The sequence below is a fragment of the Gavia stellata genome, chromosome 1 (assembly GCF_030936135.1).
Source record: "Gavia stellata isolate bGavSte3 chromosome 1, bGavSte3.hap2, whole genome shotgun sequence".
Classification (NCBI taxonomy): domain Eukaryota; kingdom Metazoa; phylum Chordata; class Aves; order Gaviiformes; family Gaviidae; genus Gavia; species Gavia stellata.
In genome coordinates, this window is record NC_082594.1 from 101,177,259 (window position 1) to 101,189,915 (window position 12,657).

The following is a 12,657-nucleotide window of genomic DNA, read 5'->3' on the forward strand; positions in this document are numbered from 1 at the left end:
CTCCCATGCCAGGCTTCTGGTTCGGCAGTGTAGTCAGCCCCTCTGTCATTGAGAGACATGCAATGCACCCCACCATCATTCACTGGTGAGGTTGCCCTGCTGTATAGGATAGGAGTTGGAGGATGTGAGCTGTCCTGGCTGGGATGCTCTTGAGTGTGGAGCTGTCTGGTGTGGGTAGGGAATGTGTATTGGAGGAAACAGAAAGCAATGAGCAGTCCCCAGATTTCCTCTGGCATTTCAAACAGGGTGCACGCATGATCACCCCTTTGAGTATGCTCCAAGGCTAAGACAGTGTGGATGGTCAGAGAGCTTTGACCATACAGCCAACAGCATTCAGAAAGGCAGTGTAGGTGTGGCCTTTGAGACTGCTCTTTTTATGTCATATTTGGTGGAAATTGGCTAATGTGTTCAGAAAATACGGGGGAGAGGAAGGGGAGAGTTTCATATTCAGATAAACTGAGATTTGTTTTCTCATGCAGCCAGGCTAAAATCACAACAGAAAATTGGAAATTTTGAACCCAACCTTGAGCATAACTATGTTGGAGACAATGGCAATGATGGGTGCTTGTACTCCTCCAAAGAAGTCCCTGCCTATGGGAATGGCCATTCCCTTTTTAGTTACAGGTGGAGAACTGCTTATGCTTGGCACAAGCCCTGAGGAGCACAGCAGCTCAGTCTGGTCTGAACCTCAGGAGACTTAACATAGTCTCTGTCCCTGCCTGCTTCCAGCAAAAACTGTGGAAAATCAGTTCATCCCATGTCAGTTTTCTGCCGATTTAAATCCACTTGGCTGGAACAGAGTTACACCTTGCCTTTGATATCTGGCCTCAGGGCTTCATTAGGCGTAGTTGTGGTCCAAAGCTTGCTGACAGAAATCAGTTGGTTTGTATGGGTTCAAGCTTTTTTTTTTTTTTTTTCCCCCCAAGAAAAGAACAAAATGCATTGCAATTATAGGGGAGTTACTATAGCCTGGTAGGAGGATCAGAGAGCATGAATCCTCTTCCAACCTGCTCTTTGCACTGGAAGCACCAGAGTGTAGGCTGAACTCTTGCACTCGGGGAATGCCGAGTGTGAGTTTGAATTCCCCTCTGTGCAGTGTGGCTGGACGGGGTAAGAGGTGGCCAGGTATGGTACTGCTCGGTCTGTCAGCAGACATATATCCCAGCCTGGGCTCTCTGGGAGCACTATATGCTGGAGTCATGATTTGGCTAATGTCCTGTGGAGTGGGTGGAAGTCTTACAGTCACAGGGTTTGCACTGCTTCCATCTACTCACTCTTGAGGTAGCTCTTAATCTCCTCCAGTGCAAGCACAGAGGCAAAGCCATAGAAGAACAGCACCTGGCACAGCTAAGTGCCATGGTTAGGCTGCCATATGCTGGATTTTTTACTGAAAGGAGTGTTGTTCAGGTGGAAAAAGCAGAATTTGGTTCTTACTCTGGGACTTCCAAAAGCCAGAGAGCTCCTTCGGTGCAGCAGTGAGTGGAGTGTGCCTGACCAGCCACATCTATGCAGGTGAGCAGCGCATCAAAGGCTTTTTATGTCCAATGAGACCTGCACATGCTGCTCTTAATGTATGTGTGCCAGGCAATCGATCTGCACCTGCGTACAGTCTGATACATGTCACCTGTACGTGCTCTGGCCACCTGGGCCCATGTGCACAATAAAGCCACCACATTCATGCTTGTGGGGCTTGTTGGCAAGTGAGTCCCTGGTTTATGCCTCCCTGAGAATAATCAGGGAGCCTAAGGCAGGAGTCCTTTCCTGAAGTCTGAAGGAATATCCCTGCTGAAGTTTTGAGCTGTAACATCAAAAGTATGTGGAAACTCATATCACAGCATTGATTATTTTTATTAACATATTTTTCAAAATTCTTGGGAGAATTACCTGATGAAGATAAACACTCCCCTCACCTTAAAAAAAAAAGAGCAGCAGCACTGGAAAAACAATGGCTTAAGCATTCCTAATTTCAAAATAAAATGTTTTTGTTAAAGAAAATGTGCAGAGAATTGTGAAACAAAGAAACCCCAGACCATTGCAAAATGAAACAGCATGAAAAATGTTTTTAATGTACCCACATTCTCTGGAGTTTCCCCCCTGCTTTCCCCACTGGTTCAAGATGAAAGCAAGATTTGAATCTAAGTCAATAACAAGATGCAACTGTTGAATGTCAAGTAGGGGGGAAAATGTGAGCATTACTTGGATAATTCAGAAAGCAGCTGCTGCAGCTACACAGCATTGTACTAGTTAGAAAAAGATGCTACTCCCCTTGGGAGGAAGAGGCAATTTTCTGGTAACTTGGTGTCCTAGGGGCAACAGGCAACATGGTTGTGATGCTGTTTGAACACAGGCCAGGCACAGATCAAGGTGGGGATACCTCTGAGGGTTTGGGCTTTGGGATCTCTGTGCTACGCTTCCTCCCTCCTAAACACTTGCCTGCCTCTGGTGGGGTGTAGAGTTAGAGATGGTGTGGCGAGCAGATATCATGATACAAGGACTTGAGACAAATACTCTTGACAGTCTTAGGTACTAAATGTAGAGCTAAATGGACCACAGTCCTGTGTTTATAAGGAGAAAAGGTCAAAAGAGGACTAATAGTCAGTTATTTAAATCATTCTTTAAACACCTCTTCCAGTCATATAGCTTGAGCTATTTTTACCTGTCTCGAAGCTCTCCATGACTGATAAATATTTTAAAAAATACGGTATATGCTGGTTGTTACTGGTTGCAGGTTGCAGCTTATATGTAAATCAAGTGCCGCTGACAGAAAGCTCCACTGTACACCCTCTTTGCACTCTGACCACTTCAATATTAGAGAATCATTCTCTCCATTAGTGCACTTATATTATGAAGAATGATGTGGAACAGAGGCTTTAGCAACTCCTCCTTTGTTTATAGCTAGAAAATATCTGACTGCTTAAAAGAACATGAAAACGAGTTTTGTCTTCCTTTCCTATTACTGTCAAACAAACTTCACCTCTGCGCTCAACATCACATGGAATTTGTCACTGGCAGGAAGCGTAAACCCTACCTTGTGAATATATAACTTACAGTCACTTCAGAGGGAGAAAAAAAATCCTTTCATCATGTTCAGTTTTCTTCACTGTTTTATTTCACTTAAAACATCACTCACTACCAAATGGTATTTGTCAGTAGTAATTGGCAAATGCTGGAGGCAGTTTTCAAGGCTGTCTGAATGGAAAATCTCAAAGCAGTTGTCTGCACTGAAAGAAAATATTACATTTGATCTTTTTATGATTCTTGCAGACATGATGTATGTCTGCATTCCTTAGTTTGAAGAATTCTTGGTGTTTGGGTTTCTTTTCCTTTAAATGACAGGAAGTAACACTTCACTCTTATTTTGCAGTATTGTCTGAGAATTAACCACAACATAATGGTAATGTACATTTTTTTTATGCTTTACAGAGATTCATTTTTATTAGCCATTTATTGTGGTTTTGCTTGTTGGCAAGATTCAGATCATCTGAATGATAACTGTGGCTATTGCATTTCATCTGCATTGGTATTTAGATGTGTATTTCTTCTGATGCCTTCTTTCTAAATAATGTCTTCCTCAAAGATTGCCTTGCAGTAAATTAGCTTTCCCCTAATCCAATTGTACAAATGTATTATTGCTCTTGTCACCTTTGCACCTGTGCTTTTTGGTCATCAAGATGAAGGATAGATAGCATGTTAGATTAACACCATGGTTCAAGTTTGCAGAGCTGGGATGGTCCTAGTGCCAAGTAAAGCCCAATACCAGGGAGTGGAGAACACAACGGCAGGTGAATAGTAACTCTCAGAGCCCCTGAGAGCCTCAAACACTGCTCGAAATTGCCACTGCTGGGCTCCTCAGAATTTTAAAACCTAATGGCTTGTAAAGTGTAACTGACTCCCATCTTTTAACAATTTTAACTTTGGTTTTATATACAACAAAATGCCCATTGAGGGTTTTTTTTACCTCCAGTGTTGGTGATGGCTAATTCTGCAGCATGCTAACAGTCTGGTAGCACAGATCAGGCGTGCAAAATGTCCCTCTGCCTCGGAGGTGAGCATGTTGTTACTGGCTGCAGACCTACTGTCTTGCATCTGGAAAAGTCACTAATGCCCTGGCCCAGCAATTCCCAACCGTCTGAAATCTCAATGTGATGCCTGAGCTCCTTCAGCACTGGTGCAAAGCCCGGAGGGCAGCAGTTCTGTGCAGTAAACGAGACCTCTTCCAGCCACCTGAAGCACAGCAATGACTTGGTGGTACCATGGTGTTCTCAATAAACAAGGAAAAAAAGAGACAAGTGAGCATGTGGCTTCCCATGGGATGGCTGCCTGGCTCCTTTCTGCTGCTCCCAGCCCGGTGAGGGAAACCCCTCTGTGCCCTGGCACCCCGCAGGGATGACTTCTCCATTCTTGCTGCGACGAGGCACGGCCAGGCTGGCCTCTGCCATCAAGGTCTGCGTGACAGGCAAGGCTCTTCTCTTCTGCCATCTCCTGCTGGCTGCTGGACCAGAGAAAATTAGCACTGCTTGGAGGTCTTTCTAGAAGAGTCAAAATTGCTGAAAACTTCTTCAGAGAGCACCTTTACTGTCGCCTAAGGGCCTGACATCTGCCTCTCCCTGCCATCATAAGGCTGGCCTGAAAATGCTAAGATTACACGAAAAAAACCTGCGCTGATTTTTGCTAGTGTTTTACTTGCCTTCTGGTTTCCAGCTGTACTAAACTCAAATTTTCTTTGTAATAGTCAGAAGAAGCAATGAATGATTTTTCCATGCAAGCTAGAAGCTTGATTCCACAAATGGAGGCTTTGAGCTCTGCCACAAGCAGAGGCTGTGGGCAACTCTGAGGTGTAGCATCTTGGTTATATCACCAGAAACAAATGCAATACTAAAATCCTGGTTATCTCCTGCAAGAAAACTGTGCTATGTGGCTTGGTTTGCTACAGTTAAACAAAATGCTGTCATTCATATAGATGATGCTCTGAGAAACAGTGCTCGTATTGAGATGGGTGCGTGTGTACAATATATACACAAAGACACATGCGTATACATACAATTTCCTTTTAAATGTCAACACACCCTTCAAAACATAGTGTAATCCCATTTGCAAACAATGCTGTGTTTGTTTTATTTTGTACCAGAAATGAACTATTTTCCCTCCATGAAGGACTGGGAGTTTTGCACTGAATCATTGTGGGACTGTTGGCCAGGGGAGGTCAGATAAGGCTTGTGTGGTTGCAACCAGAGACCTGATTAGCTAAATGAGGTGTTTGGGGGCCTTTAGGGGCCTCTCTTGGGGTGCCTGTGGGTTATGCAGTGGGCTGCAAGTGGACAGAGTCAGATCACAGGTTGGGAGAGGGGAGTGAAGGTGCTAACTGAGGTCATGGCTGCTCCTCAAAGTACTAGGAAGGCTGCTGGGGGCTCGGGGGGTGTGGGGATGCCACCCTCCAGCCATGCTGCCTCTGCCCACACCCCTCCACTCACTCCCCGGGGTGCTGCCGCCCTGCTCGCCTCTGCGCCACAGTGCAAAGCCCATCACACAGAGAGCCAGGCTGCTCCAAACCCAGCGGGGCCATTCCCCCTGTGCGGCGGGGGACACGGGTTGCTGGGAACGGTGGGTGCAGACCCATCGGAAATGGAGGTTTGTTAATTTTGCTGCCTATGGAATAACTTGGTTTTAGTGCAGTGTATTAGTTGGTGTTTTCTCTCTCTCATTTGGCTGCGATGAGAGCTCACTCCCTTCTGCACGCAGGGATGGGCTCCTGCTCTGGTTGGACAGAATTCAGTAACAAAACCCAATTTTTTGCAGCCTGTGACTTGAGCTGTTCAGCCACATCTGCTGTGGCTCTGATGATTGTCACTTTTCCACAGTTCCCAAATTAACGCCGCATCGGAGATTCCTAAACCAATAGCACCATTAGTTAACAAAACTATGCAAGATCATGAGAAAATTAAAGACAAGCTGTGACAGTCTTCTATCCCCAGAAGTTTTGTGGGCTTGTTTAATTATTATCCGCAGGCAGTTACTGTTGTCTTCTTGTAAATCTCGTGTGAGAGTATTCAGGAATGTTTTGCTTTATTTTTGTCACCAATGACCAGAACAATAAATGCACAAAGAACCTTCGTTTTTCTCTCCTCTGTTGAACGCGGAGCCAAGAACTTGGGGATGTGCATGAGAAATGATCAGTCTTTTACAAAGAAGTGCCAGTCAAACACTTTGACCAGAAGGTAGCAGTCATTAGAAGTAGTTTTTTCTTTAAGTCATTTGCTCTAATTTGTACGTAAAGTTTTAGTGCTTGGAAAATCTACAAATGCATATTTTTACTTACTTTAATAATTCTTAATACATTTTAATAGCTAAAATATAATTTTTATCATTAAGTATGTGTAATTTTAAGATTATTTTATGGTCTGCTTCCAAATGTTCATCTCCCTATCACAATGCATACAGCTGAACTCAGATAGAAATACTATATTGATTGAATTAATCATCTTAGTGACCCTCCCAGACAATATATGTCCATGTCCTGCAGTACAATTTCTGTATGAGCCATGCAGATCTGCAGAAAGCCATCAAGAACAAAAGAAGTAGAGGTATGGAGTGCTTCTTCCCTTCCTAAAACAGTTTGTTGATGGTCAGAATAAGCAAAAAGCATTTGTATCTGCCAAATAGGCACTGTTTCTGACCTTTTAAAGTTAAATAAATGAATCAGAGTCTTTCTTGCTCAATTCATGCCAACTAGAACTGGCTGGCAGTTCAAACTATTTGGGGTTAAATTCAGTTCTATGCAAAATAGCCGTTCTTCCACCTACTTTCCAACACGAGGTGTTTGAATAGGAGCTAAGAGATGCACAGGCCAGATTCCCTCCATTGCACATTTGTTCTTTGGTTGAGACACTTTGAAGTCAATGGGATATTTAAATTTGGGATTTGACTGCCTTCAGGATACTGGTGTTACCTTGCTACTGTTGGGTTGTGGTATATGAAAATTCTAGTTCAGGGCTCAGCAGCAGTCAAAAAGGCAAATAGGCTATTAGAGATTACTGGGAAAGGAACAGGGAATGAATAGAGCATTTTTTGGCCATTGGGTAACTAACTCATGAGTATACTTCCTTTTAGATGATAGGAATAATATAGCATAGTATTGTATAATGTAATGCAATATAACATGAATAATATAACACACACTTCTTTGGTTATGACTTCTTGAATACAGCAAAACTAGCAATGATAAAAAGAAGAGCAGAGACTGAAGTGATCCTTGCAGAAAGTAAGTTGAACATACCAGTTTTCCTAAGTTTGGGAAAACAGACAAATGGGATAGGAAAGGGTTATGATAGAAGATTATAAAATCCTGAATAGTATGGGGAAGGCAGATAGGGAAAAATTAAATATTCTTTCTCAAAACACAAGCAGTAGGGGGTGCCTAGTGGGATTATAAAGCAAAAAACAAAAGGGAAAATTTTTTCACAGTAGTGTGTAATTGGTTTATTGAGTTTATAGCTGCAAGATGTCCTGGGGGCCAAAAGGAGAAATGGTTTCCAAAACGGTCGAGACAAGGACAGAGCCAACGGTCTGGATGCAAACTGGAACAAGACCATCATGCTTATTCTGTGTTTTACACTTTTTCCTTGAGCATCTGTCCTGGCTGCTGTCAGAGACTCAACATCGGGATGAATTATCTTAGTTCTTGTAAAGAAGTGCTGTTTCTTTCTATGTTTTTATATTCAGAAGCTGACAGATGGTGGCCTTACCAATGTATGTTTTGCTCTTCCAGCTCCATAACCATGAAAGGTGCGTTATAAGCCCATAAGCCACAAAGTGGGCACAGGAGGTGATTTCTACTTCCTGAATGGATAATTTGTGTGCTAAACTCTTATCCAAAGCAGCTGAAAATGTGAGCATGCCATTATATTTTTCAGTAACACAGCTCACAATAGAACTAGTTCATCACAGCTCATTTCTGAAAGATATCCATGGGGTTGGACTGGTAAAGTGCTTGAGGAGCACGCTGATTGAGAGCAGTAAAATAGCTTGTTTCTGATTTTGCAGAGGATTAACTTGAGAGAGAACTTCGACTAACAAACCGAATTATTCATGGCAGAATGAAAGGAAATGATAATATATCTTCCCAGAACAATGGACTAATGCTGTGGTGCTGCAATAAATTTGAGAAAATTAAAACAAAAGGAGGAATTGGCACAGGTCTGCAGTTGTTTCCAAAGGACCAAAAATACAGTGCAGAGCCCACAAGTTAGCAGGTGATAGGGTTGCAGTTTGGAAACTTGTGGTGTCTACCCTTTTATCTACACAATTGTACTTATTAAAAGGTACAAGTCTCCTGTGTCTGCTTAAGCTGTCCAATTTTGTGACTTAAGAACAGACTTAAGAATTGCTCAACGTTTTTATTATTTAAATCTTGAAGAGCCTTTCTTTGGCAAATCCTTTCTGGGTTACAAATTTCATTTAGTCAGGATAAGCTTTTAAGGGAAAAATGCTGGCACTGTAACAGTGTCCTCCTTAAACTGCACATAATTTAAAACCCTATAATGTTTAAAAGAGAAATATGACCCATTTAGCAGATTTCAGTGGCATTTCAGGACCTTAGGATCCTGAAAGTCCATCTCAAAATAAAATGCTGTTTTATTTCTGCTGTATAGTTCTCCAGATGTTTTGAGACCTAAATGCAAGTTTTTAAAAGTTGTATTAGTAACCTTGGCTCAGTGTGTCTCTTACTCAAATTTTCTTTTCTTAATTTAAATTTTTTTAGAATAGCAAATACTAACTGATAGTTGGTTTAAGATTCTTGGTGTGTATGACTTGGATTTGGTGCTTCATCACTTAGCTGCAGACAAGCATATTTTTAAGAAGCTCTTGTAAGACTAGCAGGAAATATATATGAGATTTAAATGTCAGGTCTCAAGGGAGCCGAGAACTATGTACAATTGTTTTTAGTTTTTGACTTGTGTGATTCTACTAATGACGTGAATGATGTTTTTTGCCTTTTTCTGCTCTTTCCAGGATGCCTTTGCAATGAGATGCTTAACTGAAATAAGATTCTCCTGTTTGTGTAGTCCATGCATTATTTTAAGAAGAAACAGGATGAACAATTAGGGAAGTGTAACTCTGGGGTGCTAATGACAAGGAAGATAGGGTGCCCTTGTTAAACAGGGAACAGGAATCAGAAAAGCTGACTTCTCCTAGCTCTACCACTTTTACCTGTCTTTTGTCTGGTTACGTACCTGTCTTTTGTCTGGTTACCTACCTGTGAGAACTGGAGCAAAACCAATACAGGATCCTTTGGACACTATTTTGGCTGTAGGGAGAGCAGAGGCTCTCCCTCCGCCCCCAGCAATCTCTGCATGGGATTCCCTCACTGTTGTTCATATTTGTTGTTCATTTTGGGGAGGAATAAAAGCACTTGCAACACCTGTTCTGGAGAATTGATTACTGTGTTGAGTATTCAGCAGTGAGGTATGAATCACAACATTACACAGTGCAGTTTGTTTTCATAAAATATACATGATGCAAGAGGGGTCACATCAGATATTTGCTTATCTTTTGGCTTGTTTGAAGACCAAACCACAGCCATGTTGGGATAAAACAACTGAGGTTAGATAGTGCTGGTAGCATGCTGTTAACTCCTCTCCCAGCTTACCACGAAAACCTCAGCGCTGATACACTTCTGCAATGTGTACAGATCAGCAGAGTAATTAAAAAAAGTGGCTTACTGTAACATCACAGCTGGTTCTCACTGAGCGGTGTAAGGGAACTGCAAGCCTGTGCTGGGAGACAGCAAGAGGTGTAATGCCAGTGCCTTTCTTAGCATGGTCACACTCCCAGCTGGACTCACCTGCTTGGAAAAGCATAACAGCTGGGCTTTTCAAAGGTGTGTGAGGTGTGCCCAAAGAAAATCAACGTGTGTCAAGTGCCTGATTGCCTCAGGCACCTTTGAGAGTCTAAAGCAAAGGTGATATCATGGCTTATTCTTCCAACATACGTATAGAGCCAAATAGATGTCTTAAAGACAAGGATTTTACAGCATTTTCAGTGTAATAATATTTTTTTATTACACTTCTGACTGATTTATAGAGGACTGTATCAAGGAAACAAGACATGGGATATGTTTTATGACAGCTCCTGCAAACATACCTGAGCCGGTGTGGTGCTGGCTCCAGTGCTGACAGGAGTGCGGGGAAGCAGCCTGCAGCACTGGTCTGAGATGCTGGTCAGTTTTCAGATCATTAGAGATGGTAATGATCTCATGGATTCACAGATGATTAGAACTCCATCCTGTTTAGCTATCCAGTTAATCAGAACTGGATTTAGCTACCTGACAGTTGTCTTGGTTATGCCCACAACAAGGCATAGACACAACTTTTGACTGCAGTATCAATGTACTTACCGTAAGTTGTACTGACACAAGCTGCTGCATTTTGGTCAGCACTGCCCTGGGTCTCATACCACCTTGTACAACCTGTGCAGGCTTAAAAGGTACCAGATGAGGATGGTTGCATTTCATTCTTGTGTTGCCCACACTTAGAGGTCTGCATGAATCACAAAACAACCACCTCAATGTCTCTTGCATTGCCAGGGCATCTTCATTCTATGACATGTTTTAAGGTGAAGTCTTCTGCAGGATTTGAGCACTCTCTAGGTTCACCTGGCAGCTGAGCACTGCTCCTTCCACAGTGCTTGTCCACATTGCAGTTATATGTTTCACTTGCATGCTAACACAGCAGATTTCTGGATGAAACTTTATAGCTCAGTGGAACAAATGCCATTTTACTGTGTTCTGACTTCATATCACTAAATGGTGAGAGACAGACCCCTGTTCAGTAATCGAGAGTATACTGCAGTTTCATTTGTCTTATTTCTGCTTACATGCAGGGTATTTTGGACCTGCTAGTCTCCTGAGCCAATTGCCTCTTATGCCACGTGCACGATGCAACAGTTATGGGATAGACACATGCAACAGGCCCCAAGATGTGTATGGTGTGGATCTTAACCAGGTTTCTTAGCATCTGCAAGGGCTCTGTTGCCATTTTCTGCAGAGCCTGTTCTTTCTGTGAGTAGAAGATGCTGTGCTTTTCAGGGTGTCATTGAGAGTAACACTGACCTTGGGACCTTAAAATGGGAACTTCTTCAGACTGACCGAAAAAAAAGAAATCCTAGCTCTTGAAGTAGTAGCAGCCAGTCGTGTGGCCCACCCACTGTTCAATGCTGCCAGAGCACCACGCTGAACATGTGCGTCTGGATGAGAAGAAGCCACTCTGGCAAGTGCACCTCTTCCCGTTGAGGTTTCCATCTGTTTTCACTCGTTCTGAAGGGATATGGGCAACATGCCTCTTGAATATTTGAAGATAACTGCACACTTCCGCTCTGAAGAGCAAACAACTCCTTGATGATAAGATCTTTGACGAAATATTGTGGTTTTCTGTAATGAAGAATTGCTCATGTGCTGTGCTATCAGGCGCTGCACATGGAAGAGCTGCTGCCCTGGCTGATGATGTGCTCACTGGATATGGCATGCCAATAGCCTCCTCTTTCCCAAAGCAGCGGTGGAGAGCTGTACCTCCCAGTGCCGAGGAAAATGGCAGCAGGTGACAGGGAAGATGATCAGGACCAAGGGTGAGTTCATATGCTGAGACATTAGCTGTATTTTGGCAACAGTCTTATTCACTTAAAAGGGCAGTGCACTTTTTTTTTTTAATATTGTAATGTTAAATGTGGACTGTACCACAGCACTTTCCAAAACAAACACACCCTCCCTTTTGCGTCATATGAATTGTCTGTACCTGCTGCAATATAAAACATGATAAAGAATTGGCTCAAACAGATCATGGGGCAAATAAGTGGCAAGGTTAAGAAAGATAGCTGCTGCTGTTCTGCTGAAGTTTTCTTTGAGCTGGATGTCTCTATAAGCCAGATTTTTATAATTTTACTCACTTTGAACATTAGGTTCTTACTCCACAAATAATTCTCCTGGAGTTTGTGAAATAATCCTCTACATCTTCTCCCAGGATAATCTCACTTGTAAACACAACATTAATCTTCATACTGATGAGTCAAAGGTGCACCTCTCTAATCCAGGTCATCACCTTCTGTCCAAACAAAAATCTTGGCTGCCCCTTGGCAATCCCCTTATGGGTGTCCAGCTGTCAGCTCAACAACAGAATCACTGCAAGTGTACAATAGCATCATTTTGCCTGTCATTCAGTTTATAATCCACGTATTGATATGGGACCAATATCTTGTCCGATTCAAACAGCAGGAAAGTCCCTCCCCCCCAATAAAAACCAAAAAACCCCAGAGATACTCAGGGAACAACTTCAACACCTTATCCTGGCTTTAATAGGTCTTCATCTGTTAACTGCAAGCTAAATTACACACAGGATGAGATGCCTATATCTGCCAAGCCACCTCGTTATCGCTCCTTTGCCTTGCTGCTGACAAATAATTGCACTTGTTTCTTTCTGTTTCTTGCCTGCATGTCTCTTGGTTTGCATTTCAGCTGTAAACATTTTGGAGCATGGGAGAATTTTGTGTGCTAAGATTGTACGGTACTGATCATGTTTGGGTCCTAGTCCAAGAGAAAGGTTTGAGGACACTTAAAAACCAAATTCCACATAAAGTCCATAAAGAGCACTGTGGAGTATTGTCTATTAA